Below are 15,663 nucleotides of genomic sequence, written 5' to 3'. Positions count from 1 at the left end.
GACACATTGTTGCGATTTTTAAAATTAAAATTCAACCTACAAAAACACTATGTTTTCCACAATGCTGCTTTAATTGGACTTACAATTTAAAAAATCTGTCCTCATTTTGTACATTTGTATGTGCATTTGACATTTGTAGTTTCGCAAACCAAACTGGAATAACCCTGGCATCACACATAATAAAAGCACTTGTGCAGTAGTTTCATCTTCTCCTCTATGGCGGTTCTGTAATTCTTAGTACAAGATGTTGTTGCAGCAAATAAAATGAATATACCTCATTTTATTTATCTCTACCAGGATTTGACTTAAAGTTAACTAATGATACTTATCAGCTTCCCATATTATAAATACATGACTACTTTCTACTGAGGTACTTCATCAGTATCATTCAATATAGCCTTTAAAGATGTGTTTCAGTATAGCACAAGCCAAATTCCATTCAAGTCCTTTGTTATGAGGTGGAGTAAGTGTTGTAAAAAACAACATGACGAGATATCACAGGATTTCACTGAGGAAATAGAACTTGGGGTGTTTGAGTGAACTAACCCTTTGAACATCTTTAACACATTAGAGATGCATTATTGCTCTCACACATTTTTCTGCAGCTCTAGACAAATCCACTAGACTGCATCTCTTTGGAATTAACACATAATAAACAAACAACTTAATACCGATGCTAGGAACAAACTGCACATTGAGCTTGTTTACTGGTGTGCTTTAAATTTCTGCTGTGACTTGGCCAGGTCTGCATCAGTTTGTGGCTTTGCACAGCCTGCACGAGAGAGGGGAAGGCACACTGGACTTGCAAGTGCTATTCCTTATCTACATTATTTCCTTTACCTGCATTAGGCTCAGCTTGACAGAATTACTCAGTACGGGTGATTTTCATCATGGTTTAAGGTCTAACATTACACAACACAAAACACATGTAAGAAGAGGGGAATGTCACTGATCAGCACAAAGTCACAAGGCTTATCGCCCCTCATATTTAACCGCTGTGAGGCTATTTTCTTCCTTCCCACAGGTGTTAGGAGTTAATGCTGCCGGTCATGTGATGGTTGCTTGGCTTTGGTCCCTCAGGATGCCCCAGAAGCTTCAGGGCTATGAGCAACCAGCCCCGCGGCCTTCATCTGGGTTAGGAATAACAGTGTTAACAACTTCTCACACAGCACAGCCATACAGCAGCATTAGCTGCACACAACAAGGGAGATGGAGAAGGAAAACAAACCTGAAGCGTACTGTGTTGTGACACATGAAAGGGCAAGTTTACCCATATTGTAAAGTTTCCCAGGACTCCACTTAGAGGGACCTCGACCTGCATTTTTGAAATATTTTATTTTATAAATGCAGAACAGCCCGGTGACAACTGCAGCAACTGTGTGTCTGAAGAATATTATATCACCCTCACACTAAATATTACAATCCATCAACAACATTTAGCATTGGAATGATCCCTCAAACGAAGCATTGTTTGCTTTGTTTTTAAATTTAAGTTAGGGGTTTTTGTAGTTTGTTTATTGCCTTCTTTGTGTTTTTCTGTGTTTTTATTGTTTAATTTAGATCTAAAGGCCTTTGCACACCAGGTGTGTAAAATTTATGCGATGTTTTGTTCTTTTTTTCCCCTATTTTTTGTATGTTTACAAACATATATGACTTATCAGACCATTGCATTTGACAGGAAGTGCACTCACAGCTCCAAACATGCACCAGTATTAAGTACAAAATAATGTGGAAATAGCAAAATAATACTGTTTTACCCCAGACACTGTTCCAGGACAATGAGCTCTCAGAGATTATTAATCTGTCTTTCTGTGGACTCAACTGTGCAAACAAGACTTTAACTGCCCCACTGACATCATGAAATATGTACAAAAGTGGTCACAAATTCACAAAATTCTCCCTGCTGCCGCCTTCTCTTGAGTGTTTAATGAACTCAGAATCTCTGTTTCCTCCTTTTCTTGTTCAGGAACATCAGGACCTGCTCATCGTCACTTGATGTCGATTTCATGTTTTTTTACTGTGCGTTTTTTTAGGACAAATTATTCATAAAAAACACACTGAAGAAATTAAGTTAACATCAAGCGGTGTACATATATGTTGCACAACAAATTCTGAAAAATTGGGAATTTATTTAGTTTTTTTGGATTCTGCTGGGTGCGTACTGACCTAGAGACCAGTCAGGCCTAGAGGCCAGTAAGCAACCGCCTGGCAACCACTAACCACAAAGTTAAAAAAATTGTAGTCCTTGACCATTTGGTGAGCGGTTCATGGAGGTTGTCGCTAAGTGAAACACACAAATACTGTGCTGCACCAAGAAGCTTCTTGCAGTTGCTTTGGTTGCTATCAGATGCTAACTTGTTTTGCAAAACCTTGCTGACTACTAGCCAACAGTGGTAAAACTCAAAGTCAACATAAACTGAGAAAAAGTTGTGTTTCACCGTTGCACCCAACATCTTTCAAAAGGTGCAATTTTGACTAGGGATGGGTATCGTTTAGGTTTTATCCGATACCAGTAAACCGGTACTTTTGAAACGGTGCCGGTGCTTAAACGGTGCTCAAACCGGTGCTTAAAGAATCAAGAACACAAACTTTGTCCAAAAATCTTTCATGTTTAGCTGTTTTTTTTGTAAAAAAGATAACAATGTTAGCCTTTTCTGCAGCTATAGGGGATTTATGGCATCGCTCTTGGCTGGAAGCAGTGCTTAAACAATGGAACAATGGAACAAACTTTGTCCAAAAACCTGTTTAGCTGTTTTCCACTTTTTCTTTGGTCATTTTAGCCTTTTTGGCCAGCGTGCAGGGAGTATCTGCCATCAAACAAGAAGACAGCCGCATGTAACTACGACGGTGTTTGCTAGGTCACCTTACATGCGTTAATGTAATAATGTGGTTAGCCTACTCAACGTAAATTACACACGCACAACATTAAGCTACTCACGCAGAGAAGAACGGCTGCTGCTGCCATCATCATCCATAATCATTTGTGCTACACTGGTGGGGCTACGGGGCAGGACTCTACTCTTCGTGTTTTTGGGGATGTTGCTAACTCCGGGTCTGATAACAGGCACCACACCCGCAGTAGATGTGCTCGGTGTGAGGTCTCGCAGCAAGCTATTAAATACGGCGCATTTCTCGGCTTTTAACAAAATGCTATACGTCGCCAGGTGTTTCATCAGATTCGAGGTGTTACCTCCTTTGCACAGTATCACCTTAAAGCACATGTTGCAGGCTGCTGAGTTTGCATATTTTGCTGTGAAGTACAGCCAGACTTTGACCGCTTCGCTTTGGGCATTTTTAATCTGTAGCTCTGCTCTAAAAGAACGGACGTACCTGGGCCCGTCTTCTACGCTTGCAAAGGTAAAATGATTGGCTGGAATCCAAAGTGTATGACATCTCAGGGAAAAAAGCACCGAAAAAAAAAAAAAGCACCGAAATAAAGCACCGAAATGTGCGCTGCTTTTCGGTCTGGTTACTACCGTTTATGTCAGAACCGTTGCCATCATGGCACCAGATACCGGTACCCATCCCTAATTTTGACCTTTCTCTCATTGCAGTTTATATCACAGTCTTGCACAGTCTTATATCATAGTTAGCGTGCGTTTCCAAACAAGTTGTTTAAGATGGGCCAGTTTCACTTTTTATCACTTTTGCAAAGATTTGTACAGTAACAGGAACGTCGCACTATACAGATGTGAACGCAGTATTATGTTTGCCTGTCTCTAAAGTCACTGACTAATTGGGACAAACACTTGTGGTCTCAGTGTTGATCAACAATAATTGTGATAATCTGTTAGCCATAATCCTCTGGCTGTATGTCCACACATCAATGTTTTTTTTTTCAGAATATAACAGTACAAACTGAAAAAATGCTCAAGTAGACATTAACTTCCCTCATCTTGAAACCTCTTGTCTTCAGCTCCTGGTTGCTTGCTTTTGTTCCTTCCTCTGGACCCCCTCTATCCACTCCAGTTTGTTTCTTTGCCCGTGGCCAACTTTCCAACAATTTTCATTTCCCCCTTGATAGACCAGGCTAAAAATACATCTCTTTTGGCTGTGGTAAAAGAAATTTGATGTTTAAATTCAGACTCTCTATTTTAGGTTATGCAGCAGTTGTCTTCACTCTGTGCATACATGCAGACATTTACAAATCTTTTCATCAAATCCTTTCATCTAATTGCAGACTCCCCTCTCCGGTGGTGGATATAATGGTGTTTCCAGGCTAAACTGAAAAGCATACTTTCACCATCCAGAAATGTAAATACAAAGAAATAGACAAAAGGCAGAAAAATTTGAGAGCCTGACAGCAACCAGATAATAATGATGCAATGAAAGAAGCTGAGGACATCTCCAGGGACTTACTTCTGAGCTGCAAAGGAGCTCTTGGTCAGAATCTTGAAGAATCAAAGACACAAAAATTCTGCCTTTTAAATGAACATTTGTTGGCAATCAGTGAATATGTATTTCATATCAATGATGCAGTGATGAGCTGTAAAATACATGTATTAAATTATGAATACATAATCATCAAAGCACAAAGCGCAACGTTTTATGAACTACATTTGTTTTGTTGTTTATTTTGTTTTCAGCGGTGATTAAATAGCACTGTAGGCATATTGAGATGAAAACATGAACTTGCAATTGTTAACATGACGGATATTTGTACTGTCTCTGGAGATGCATGCACAGTGGCAGCCACCAGGGGGGAGCTGTGAGTTTTCAGTCTGAATTCCTTGCAGGAGCTGCTGATGTGCTTGAGTCAGGAATGTTTAAAATTTGAGCTAGACTCAGAAAACACAAATGCTGTCTTGTTTTGGAAGAAGAGGCCACACAAAGCCCAGTGTTTTCCAGGCATGAATACTTTAAGAAGAGCTTCCATTTCTCCTGGTAATAGCAACCACAGCTAATTAACCACATGCAATTAATATGACCCAGTCGAGGCTAGAGTCTTGCCCTGAAAGGGTCCCTGGAGAAAAAATAGGGATGAGGGAAAAGGACCAATGAAAATGAGCAGGATTTAGAGTCGGGGGCCAGGGCAGAGGTTTGGATGTGAGCACCTGTCACACACAGCCTGTAAGTGATAACTGCTATCAATGAAGGTCAGCTCGAAACACATCAGGGCCTCTCAGACTCTTTGGATCTCCGGTGCAAAGCCAGTGAGATTGTTGGACACCTGTCAATCAGGATGGTGAGGGAAACAATCTGGACAAGGCTGCTGTGTCTCTGCTGTTAGACAGTTAAGCTGATCCAAGGCGGTCTCACGGCATTCTCACGGAAAACCCTGTAACAAGATAACGAGCTTACAATATCACACCAATATCACGCATCATTTTGGACACTAGCACATTATGAAGGGCGTAATATGTAACAGACTCCCAAGCGGTAAAGGGGCTTTTGATTATCTGTAAAGATTCTGAGCTTTAACAAAGCACAGCAACACCCAGAATTTTCTGATTTTATTTGAATCCTAGAAACATTGTAGGCAAATCGAATCAGATCTGAGTGTGCAAATGTGTATATTTCCATCATATGATCAGTAGTGGCTGTTATGTGAACCATCCTGCATGTTGTCCTAAATTGAGAGTTCTACACAATGGCTTGCTGCTGGGTTCATTGCACCATTTTGAGGGAGCCACAAAGGACAGAGCAAAGTAGACAAAGCCTGAAGGTCCATAGCTCTTTTCCTCATTCTTCATTTTGGAAGCTCTGCAGAGCTACTGCGTGGAATTCCTAACAAAGCTTAATGATCCAAGCTGAGCTACAGGCCTGTTTAAAAACACCTGGCACACCTACTTAGTCAGAAATCTGCTCCCTAGAAACATTTTGCCTCCTGTGGTGCAGATGCAAATTCAAACATATGTTGAATAATTAGCTAAAATCAGACACTTGATATGAACTTTTTTTCTCCAGCAACACGAGTCAGCAGATTAGAGGTCGTGACTATATCCAACACTGATCTCACTGGCACTGGATTTTGCCAATGCTGTCCAGTGTTTATGTGTGAAAGCAGAATTAATGTGGGATCTTTGGGACCCCTGGGAATTTAGAGACCCTGAGCAGTTGTCTTCTTTGGTAGTTAAACCAAACGTGCAGTGTTTGTTAGTGAGTAATTCTTTCCGTTCTGGAATTAAATTAATCTTGTATCTGTACCAGTTACTCTGCCTTTATATAAGACTTTATAAACTCTTCATGTGTGACAGAACAATCTGAGACTTGTGGTCTTCTTCTTTCAATTCTTCTTTAAAAAAGTATAATTTTATCTAGACTTATGATAAAGGCTCTATCCTATTCTCTTTTGGTTTGTGCACACAGGTGTCAGTATGTGTGTGACGAGATAGCGGTTGATTCACTCTGGGGAGGCCTCAGTTCTTTTCTAGCTGCTGGCTAAGCTTCCTTAAGGAAATGGCATTAGTTCAGGGAAAAGATGCAACGTTCCTTAAAACCCGTGGTTATCCTATCTGGGGATGACCTCTGACATGTCTGAGAGGACCATGGAGGCAGTGGGGCTGGATTGAGAAGGGGGATAAGAGAGTAAGAACGACACCACGATGATTGAATTTTGTTTTTTTTGGTTCAAGGAGGGGGTCTGAGGATTTAGCAAGAAATCAAACCCCCTCCTCTTCTTCCCTCTGTCATCCCCAGGACCTTGCAGCTGTCCCTTTTCCCTCTAATTTTTCTGTCAGAATTTAGCCTATAATTAGCAGAAAGACCCCAGTGACTCTCCACACATATGCGAGTGTGTGCCCAGGCAGCCCAGAACTAATGGTCTAAATCCACCCACCATACACACACACCCTCCTCCCCATCAAGCCTCCAGATTGCAAGAGTGACAGGTTCACATGTAGAGACTTAAAGCTGAACTTCGGACTCACTGACTGTGCAGCCTTAAAGGGCAACCCCACTGAGGTCTCCTCGACAGTGCCAAGGGGCATCTTTAAGCTCCCACACAGTCCTTCCCACTGCTCGGCATTCCTGTCGTGGCATGAAGCCCCCACCTGCTGCCCGCATCGCATTTAAAGACCGGTTTTATAGAACCGGCTAAGATTCGGGGCCTGTGAAGTTACAAAGGGAAAGCAGAGCCCACCAAGTGTTCACTCCCTATGCTTTCACTGGGAAAAGGGTGGCAGGAAACTATAAGACCTTTTCCATTACATCCCATCTGAGCCCATCCGTGTCAAGCTGCAGTTGTGTAATCAAAGAGCAAGGTCGTGCTGTTATAGGTCGGCGGTCAGTCAATGATGAATTGAGATATGTGTCCTGCTGCTGTGACTGGGATGTGTAGTTCAGTCACTGGGCTTTCCAAGAAATCAATAAGAAGAGTCATTCTAATTTTGTAACCTGTAACCTGTTACAATTGCGCCTCGTAAGCCAGGAAACATATCGATACTGCATATCACGTGTCAAATAATCAACGTATTTAAGTACATTTATCTCATTATATCAGTTATAACATCTAAGAAATTAAGTTCCTTTTAAAAAATTACTTCGTAGCGTTTCCTGTTACTCCTGACCCCATGTTAATCTCAGCCAAGGTTTTCCTAATAATTACCGGCCAGGCTGTATGGCAGAGACTATAAATAGTTCATCCTGTTATTAAAACTTTAAAACATTAAAACAGATGCATAGCATAATATCTGTTTTAATATAACACCTGTAACTGGTAACTATAGTTATAAAATAAATGTGCTTAAATAAAATGCAAAATGCTTTCCAGTATATTCCAGTACTGCAAAATCATCATCTTTAACTATGTTGCACTGTAGTTTAATTAATGTCAGTTCATAGTGTTTAATACGTTTAACGTGTGAGCACATAAAAAATCTTTTTCTTTTTTGTTATTGTTATTGAGAAAAAAAACTAATTTTTGGGGGGAAAATGTCTTTCATGAAAATACTACTCCTACTCAAAAGTCCTCCCTCACCAATAAACTCATACCATGGGAGAACAGTATATTTTTAATGGAAGTGGAAGAAGGTCGGTGCAATATCACACCAGCCTGAAATCCAAGCATAACTATTTCCAGTGTAATACCAAAGCATAAGTCAGCGTGCAAAATGAGACAAATGCCAGCCCATATTTCGGACGCAGCAATATTTCCGAGGAAACACGACACTCATCCTAGTGTAAACCGTGTCGTTAAAGGTATTACAAAGTCATTCTTTTCCCCCTTTTTCTCACACTTCATTTGGGCATTACTCTCGTTTACAGAGGCTTTCTGTGGTTATGGAGGATTTGTGTGGTTTATCAAGTTTTCCTGGCTTTTCTCCCTTGAAGCCATGACACTAAATCACACATTTGTCTAAACAGATGTGGGTTTTACCCACCGTGACGTACGAATTGTACTGAGCACCTTTTCACGTTTTGTTACACGCAAACGTGTGATTGATTCAGCACTGGGACGATATTTCCCGGCATCCACGGGAAGTGCACATCCATAATCTGTCTTTTTTTTTAAAAAAAGCTGTAATTCGTTCAAAACCCAGAAATGTGTTTGGCCTTTGGGGCTAAAAAAAATAAAACTCTTTTCCTTTTGCTTTGGTTTACTCAGAACTGTCTCACAGCCACAGTGTAATGAATGTAGAGGCAGCTAAATTTAGCTGAAGAATATTATAAGAGAATATACGATTTATAATTACAATACTGGAAATGAAGCAGAACTCAAAGAAAGTTTGAAAAAAAGTGTGTGTGTGTGTGTGTGTGTGTGTGTGTGTGTGTGTGTGTGTGTGTGTGTGTGTGTGTGCGCAGTGGGGCAAAACAACAAAAACATAAAAGGTGCTGCAGCTTGATTGACAAGTTCATGTGGGAAATCTTTACCATAGCAACGTAACTTTGGTTGCTAGGAATAACACAAGCAGATGGATGGACGGTCTGATTTTCCGCACTGACCCACAGTAAGCGAGCATCTGCTAGTGTGTTTATTTGTGTGTGTGCTTGCATCTGAGCTTATGTGCCTGCGAGTGCCTGCCCATATGACCATATGTAAGTGTAAGGACCTTGGTTCTCCGTGCCCAGAGTTTTGGCACAGGGAAAAAGTATTAGATTCAGAGGACAAATAATTAACTGACATCAGCTGGTGAGGTCCAGCGAAAGGTTGCTGCTACAAATATAGAAGCTTTTTTTTTTCCCAATAAATCGTTGCTGGTGCATGCAGAGGCCTTTGGATTGACAGAAAACATTGTCCGGCATTCACTACAGCTCTGATTAATGTGACAGAGAGGTCTTTCAAGTGTGCACCGAAATAGAACATCAAACGGTTTGGACAACAGCAAACGCTGGCCTCCCTCATATAACAGGAGAATTTGCCTAGTGCCCTGTCACACTGGAGGACACAAGGAGTCCCACAACTTTTGATTACACCCAAGAAATGAATGTTCTTACCAGTAGTGTCCCTTTTTTGAGTAATAGATACTAATAGTTTGAATGATGCCTGGCAGCCTGTCTGATTATGACTATGATTGTGATGGTGTCATTTTATTTATCATGCAGCTAAATTTAGTTATAGTGGTTTTGTGGATGGATATTTAGTTTTAACTTCAATGTGCAGAAGCCCAAGGTACTGTCCAGTCTTTCACCTCAACTTTGGTTGGTATTGGTTTAAAAACACCTTTTGCACGTCACAACAATAGTAAGATATGCAAGTTAATAGAGTCTTGTGATATTTCTTTAACAATTCACTTTATAAATGTGATAAAAGCAAATGTGTCCAATGTTTGTTTGTTTTTTACATCAGGATTTTTAGAAGTTATAATGTAATGGCCAAGGTGTTAGAAGAGACGTGGTTGTGGTCACAATAGAATGAATATTCTTCGCTCGCATGAAGCTCGTTGCTTCGAATGTCTGGTACTACAGGTAAATAAAGTTGGGTGCCTACACGTCTGAAGATTAGCAGTAGTAAAAGTTAGTGTGTGCTTATAGTAAGACTGCTGCTAGAGTGAGCTGCGACAGCAGTTTTGCCCACTGTAATACACGTGTGAAGACTGTCAGTAAACACCTCAACGTATCAGGGTGTTGAGAGATAGTAGCGAGGTGGTCTGGACACTCAGTTACCAGTCAGTAACATGGTGATATGTGGGCAGCTTCTCAGGCACCCAATGTCAGCATCACTGGGACCAGAACTGCCACAAGCAGGGGAAGGACAAGCAACCCGGTTTTCAAATTGGGTACACTGGCACTGAACTCGCTGGCGTATCTGTGGGTTCAAACATTCTGGTGTCATAAAATTAGCACCTTCTAAAAAGACGGAGGGTGATGTTTGGAGAGGAGCCTGCCAGCATGATGGTCGGGGATATTTTGACAGCTGCCTAGAGCCATGGTTAATAATGAAGCTGATATTTTTTGCTTTTATTGACCTGTCAGTTCTTATCAGAGACTTTCACCGTGAACAACCATGTTGGCACGTTGAGACCCTGGAAAGATGAGCGGGCCTGCAAGGTGACAGCGTGTGATCGTAGGCGCAGAGAGCCCCATTTTGATTCTGGATTTGAAAACACAAGCTGCTGTCACATGTAGAGTTTTAGTTACCTCAAATGAGAGTCAGATCATTGAGAATAAATTCAGAGTAAATATACACAGCTGTGGGAATCATTACCAAATTATTTACAGCAATCTTTTAATAATTGTGTCAGTTCATCTTAGATTTTTTTTCATGGAAATGTTGAAAAAAAAGGACGCACTTTAAAATCAACAAAATTTCTACTCACAAGTTCAAGTGCAAACACACAAACATGCCCTCTATATACTACTGTATGCACACACACATACACAGAGACCGGTTCACAAACGGGTTATGCTCTGCAAACAAGGTACAAATCCTGACAACTTTGCACACAAAGTTGAGCCCAATATTAGCCTCCAAGGTAAACCATCATCCCGGGTCCAGCTCTTGGGCTTCACAAAGACCCACTGTAGTTATCACCTAAAGTGTGAATTGACTGCTCTCTCTGCTTTTTTATAAACAATGTGGGCAGCCAAGAAAAACATCATAATTCCATTTATTTACTTTGAAAAAAGATGTAATCTCTGGCCCTGGATATCTTTTAGTGTATCTTTGGCCAAAACAGGGTGTACATTTTTACGCACCCCTGACTCCCGCAGTCCAGTGCTCTCAATCCTCAACGCTTTTATTTAATTTTCACATTCCTACTCTATGGCTCGCTTGGATTGAAAAGTTGGGGGGTGGGGGGCAACGCTGGTAGCCTAAAGGTTAAAGAAGCTGGCTTGTGATCACATTTTGGGAGGATAACAGCAGGATGGGGAAAATGAATGAACATGTAGAAAAAAAAATTCTGCAGCCGTTCTGTGCACGTCTTAAGCAGTAATGTGTGTATTTGTGAGGAGGGCAGGAGCAGTTCTCAACGCCAAAAAGTGAGCAATGCATTAAACATGTACAAAACAGAATCTGTGGCAAAACTGGATGAAGTTAAATAAAGGAGAGAGGAAAAATAAGAGGCTAGTTGGTTTAATTCAGTTTCACATCATCTGGATAGCTCCACGCCGCCTCAGTGCTGTAATGTTTATCTAGTCCAACTTAAAGAGTAGGGGACAAAGGACAGTTGTTATTCTTTTGTGGTGTCATCAGGATACAATTAAGCTGTGTATCGCGAAGCATGGCTACATATCTGAAACAACCACACACACGCACACTCCTGCTGAGATACGCTGTACAATATGCAGGAGTCTTTACTGAGTCCCAGTAAAGCATCATGGTGAGAGATTAATGTGTGTAGTGAGGAATCTTCATGTGATGTGACGATATCTGGAACATGCGACGGCTGCCCACTCGCATGCCCGGGGCGCGCTCACTAGCCTCCTTTTAGCTTTCCACTGGCCTTTAATGTGTAAAGCCTACCCTGCTGTAATTTGCGCTCCTCTAAAACTGAGAAGTGACTCAATGACTGGCAAGGTTACACTGACCCTGTGAATGCTGTGCTGTCCCAGCAGCACAGCATTAAAATGCAACTGATGGAGAATGGAGTAATATAAACTTTATTGCAACCGCAAGTGTTCCCATCCAGCAATGTGGAAGCTCGGTACACTTAATCTTTCATCAGCGTATATTGAGATATAATACACATATATAAATATAATATATTTGATGTATTGTTGACAACAGAAAAAAAGAAAACGGTGCCTTAGATTACTGACCTCACATGGGCTGCCCCATTCTGAAAACAGCATTTAAAAAATAAATACATATAAATACATAAAAAAACAACTTCAAGATGTATTACTATGCTGGCTTTCTATTTATATTCTGTGTGTATTGTATATATGCTCTGTACCTTGTGGACTATCTATATCTCCATCTGGCTGAACAGGTGCAACCTTATATGCAGTCAAAGCGTTCTGGAAATGTATCCCCATAAATCAATTTAGATATAATTACAGACAACACTATTCATCAGTCAGCATGGGCTCATATCATGTCGTCTGAAATGATTATCATAGCAAGCTATTTTCACTGATGGAGTGATCAAATCGTGGTCTTCTCTTTCATCTAATGTACCTTCAGACATTTGTACCTTGGAATGAGAAGCCATGCAATTGCATATAGAATGTATTATTATGTAGGCTCCTGTGTGTTAATGCATATAATGCATTGAGTATAGCCGAGCACTGACATTTGGATGACACTTATACAAGATGGATTAGAAATGAAATGTTCTAATGCCCAAATAAATGCTTTAATTTGGTGCAAGATTTTTTTAAGATAAAACTAATCAGTTGGCTCAGTTTATGAACAGTTGGCTTATCTTTTTGCTTGATGTTCGAATCGTATTTATTCTCGATGCATCATTCGGTCTGATTTACTGATTTGCTTAATTTGGAATTTATCCTAAACAGTAACATTGTAGCACACCTAAGCTACATTGGGTAAAATGCCCATCATTTAATTTTAAGAATTTGTTGCCAGGTACAAACATGGGGAATAGTAATTGAATGCACTTGGTTAGGTGTGAGCACCTGCATAAAAGCAGATGTTTTGGGAATTTGATGGTGTTGTGTTTGTGAACATAGTGCCACTATCTTCCTGGATTGAAGTTCACCCCAAAGTCAGACCATGCAATGCTCAAAAACACAAGTTAGCATGATAAATGTTAATGTTTGTGAGGGTGCACGAGTATGGCTTGTTTGGGGGAGAATTCCTTTTCTCTTAAAAAAAAAAAATGCAAGTGTGGCAATTGAGCTTAGATTTGATAGACCCCACAGGACTTCTGGAACAATGTCTTTGCACAGATGAGACCAACTTAGTGACGTTTAGCCACAATGCACAGCACGAATCACAAAGCACAGATACCTCTTGTCAAGCACAGTGGTGGAGGTGTGATGACTTGTGCACAAGACTTGAGCACCTTACAATCGTTGAGTTGACCATGAACTTCTTTTTATATGAAAGTATTCTAGAGTCAAATGTGAAGCCATCTGTCCATTAGTTAAAGCTTAGTGAGTACTGGGTCACGCAACAGGACAATGATCCCATGCATACCCAGAAAATCTAGAAATAGAATGGGTGAAAATGAAAAGAGTCAAGTCCAGACCTCAACCTGATTGAAATGCTGTGGTGAGACCTTAAAAGAGCTGTGGACAAATGAATGCTGACAAATCTCAGTGAACTGAAGCAATGCTAAAGACCAGCTTTTGTGATGGCATACAGTAAAATTAAATGTGACGTTACAAAGTGTTTGTAATGCCAAGACTGTCAACTGTTCAACAGTTAGATCAAAATAAAATGACAATTATATTAAAAGTAGAACATTTTCAGCAGAGAAACAGAAAGAACAGTACTATGCAGCCAATCTCATTGGTGCACTGTCCAAATGAGCAAAGATGGATCACACTCTTCTTAGTTGACAATCATAAAACTATTGGTCCACGTCCACTCTGGTGACGGACTCAACTTGTGTGGCAATCAGGCAAAGTGCTGATTAATTAGAAGCCAGCTAATTGGTGGTCATCTGAAATAAATGTAACGACCTGCTGACACACAGTATGAGCAGTGTAAATGATCTGGTCCATGGCACCATGACAGGAGGGTGAAGACGGAGGTGCAGTGGAGAGAGAAAGAGGGAGAGAGAGGCACAGTGTATAATATTACATTTTATGCACGGACGACTGGTTTTCCAGGACAAGCAGCACACGATCTACTATAGAAGGATGAGATCTGTCCTCAGATCTGATGGGGCAACTGCCATAGTTTGGCAAGTTTTTTGATAATCAGTTTCAATGGTGAGCCAACTGGCAGAGTGAATGTGTCACAATTGTCAGTACCAGAAATATGATGATCTTAATCATTTACTCGAATACTCCACATGTTTATGTTTATACAGTGGCTGTCAGTAAGTCTCTGAAAAACACAACATAATCCTTTGGGTTTGGGCCAATATATCATGTGCTTATGACACATGTAGACTGTAGTTTGTGTCTCAATTAAGACATAAACTGTGGCCAGTATTCCCAGCAGGCTAGAATTAAAGCCAGCTGGTAATGTTAGCTTATTTTCTGATTATCCTTACTACCCTTACCATTACCATTATCCTAAGTTCTTTCTTTTTCTAACTTGTAACTGGCCATTAAATATGGTAGGTGAAGAGCCAGATGTTTCCCTTTGGAGTGTGTGGCGGAGACAGACATGGACAACAGTGGATAATGGACTTAAAATAAGACCCATATCAGTTGCATTTTAAGACAATGACAAACAGCCTTTGTTGTTTGGTGCATTTGTTTTATGGTACTTACTATGTTTGTGTTAAAAGTCTGACTGGGAGCTAAATTTACCAGACAGGACCATAGAAATGTGAAGGACCTCACTTTAAAAACGTGAAACCTGTGCCAGTTGATATGAATACATTCTGACCCTATAAAACTTGGCTTGGCCCACTGATGGTAAAGTAATTCTGTGGTCCACTCTCTTACTCTCTTTTTCTCTCTGTCTTTCCCTGGTACTGACACTCTATATCTGCAGCTCAGCCATTGCTGAGGTGATTAAAGTAGATCTGAGCCAACAGAGTGAAATGCAGTCTGCAGGAATGTTCCACTTGACCATCCAGAGCATACCAAGTGAGAACGAGAGGTAATGTTTGGGAGGGGGCTTAAGTTTCACTAGACCTTCTAATGTCAAAGCAGTCAACAAAACATTTAAGCTAATAAAAAATTAGATGGGTAGTGACGTTGGCCAAGATAGCCAACTGATGTAAAAAATGTTGTTTTAATATTAATGGAACAGGCCTGAAAGCATGAACATGCTTAATGCTGCTTTATTTGTTTTTATGATGTAAAGTGTTGCCTAGATTAAAATTCTTTAGTGAGAGCTGAGAAGTTAATGCAACAAATTACAACTTGCTTGTAGTTAACAGTAACTAAAATTGCAACTCTCACTTAATATGCAGTATCATTTGTTACATTGTTACATGAACATACAGGCACTTTCTGTCATTGTTGTGAACAGATTTCAGCACCTGCTCTTACGCACAGATGATTGACACACACACACACACACACACACACACACACACACACACACACACACACACACACACACACCCCTTCATGTAGAGGTCACTGTTACATTCTTTAGACAAAGACAGATTGCCTGTTGCACAGGTGCTCTTCGAACTTACCCCCTCCCTGCTTTCAGCCACACACATACACATATACGCGCTCACATGC

The sequence above is a fragment of the Copadichromis virginalis genome, linkage group LG16 (assembly GCF_057382275.1).
Source record: "Copadichromis virginalis isolate Kocher_CV1m ecotype Utaka linkage group LG16, C_Virginalis_male_GT1.1, whole genome shotgun sequence".
NCBI classification, from domain to species: Eukaryota; Metazoa; Chordata; class Actinopteri; order Cichliformes; family Cichlidae; genus Copadichromis; species Copadichromis virginalis.
Note: the sequence above shows the minus strand (reverse complement) of the source record.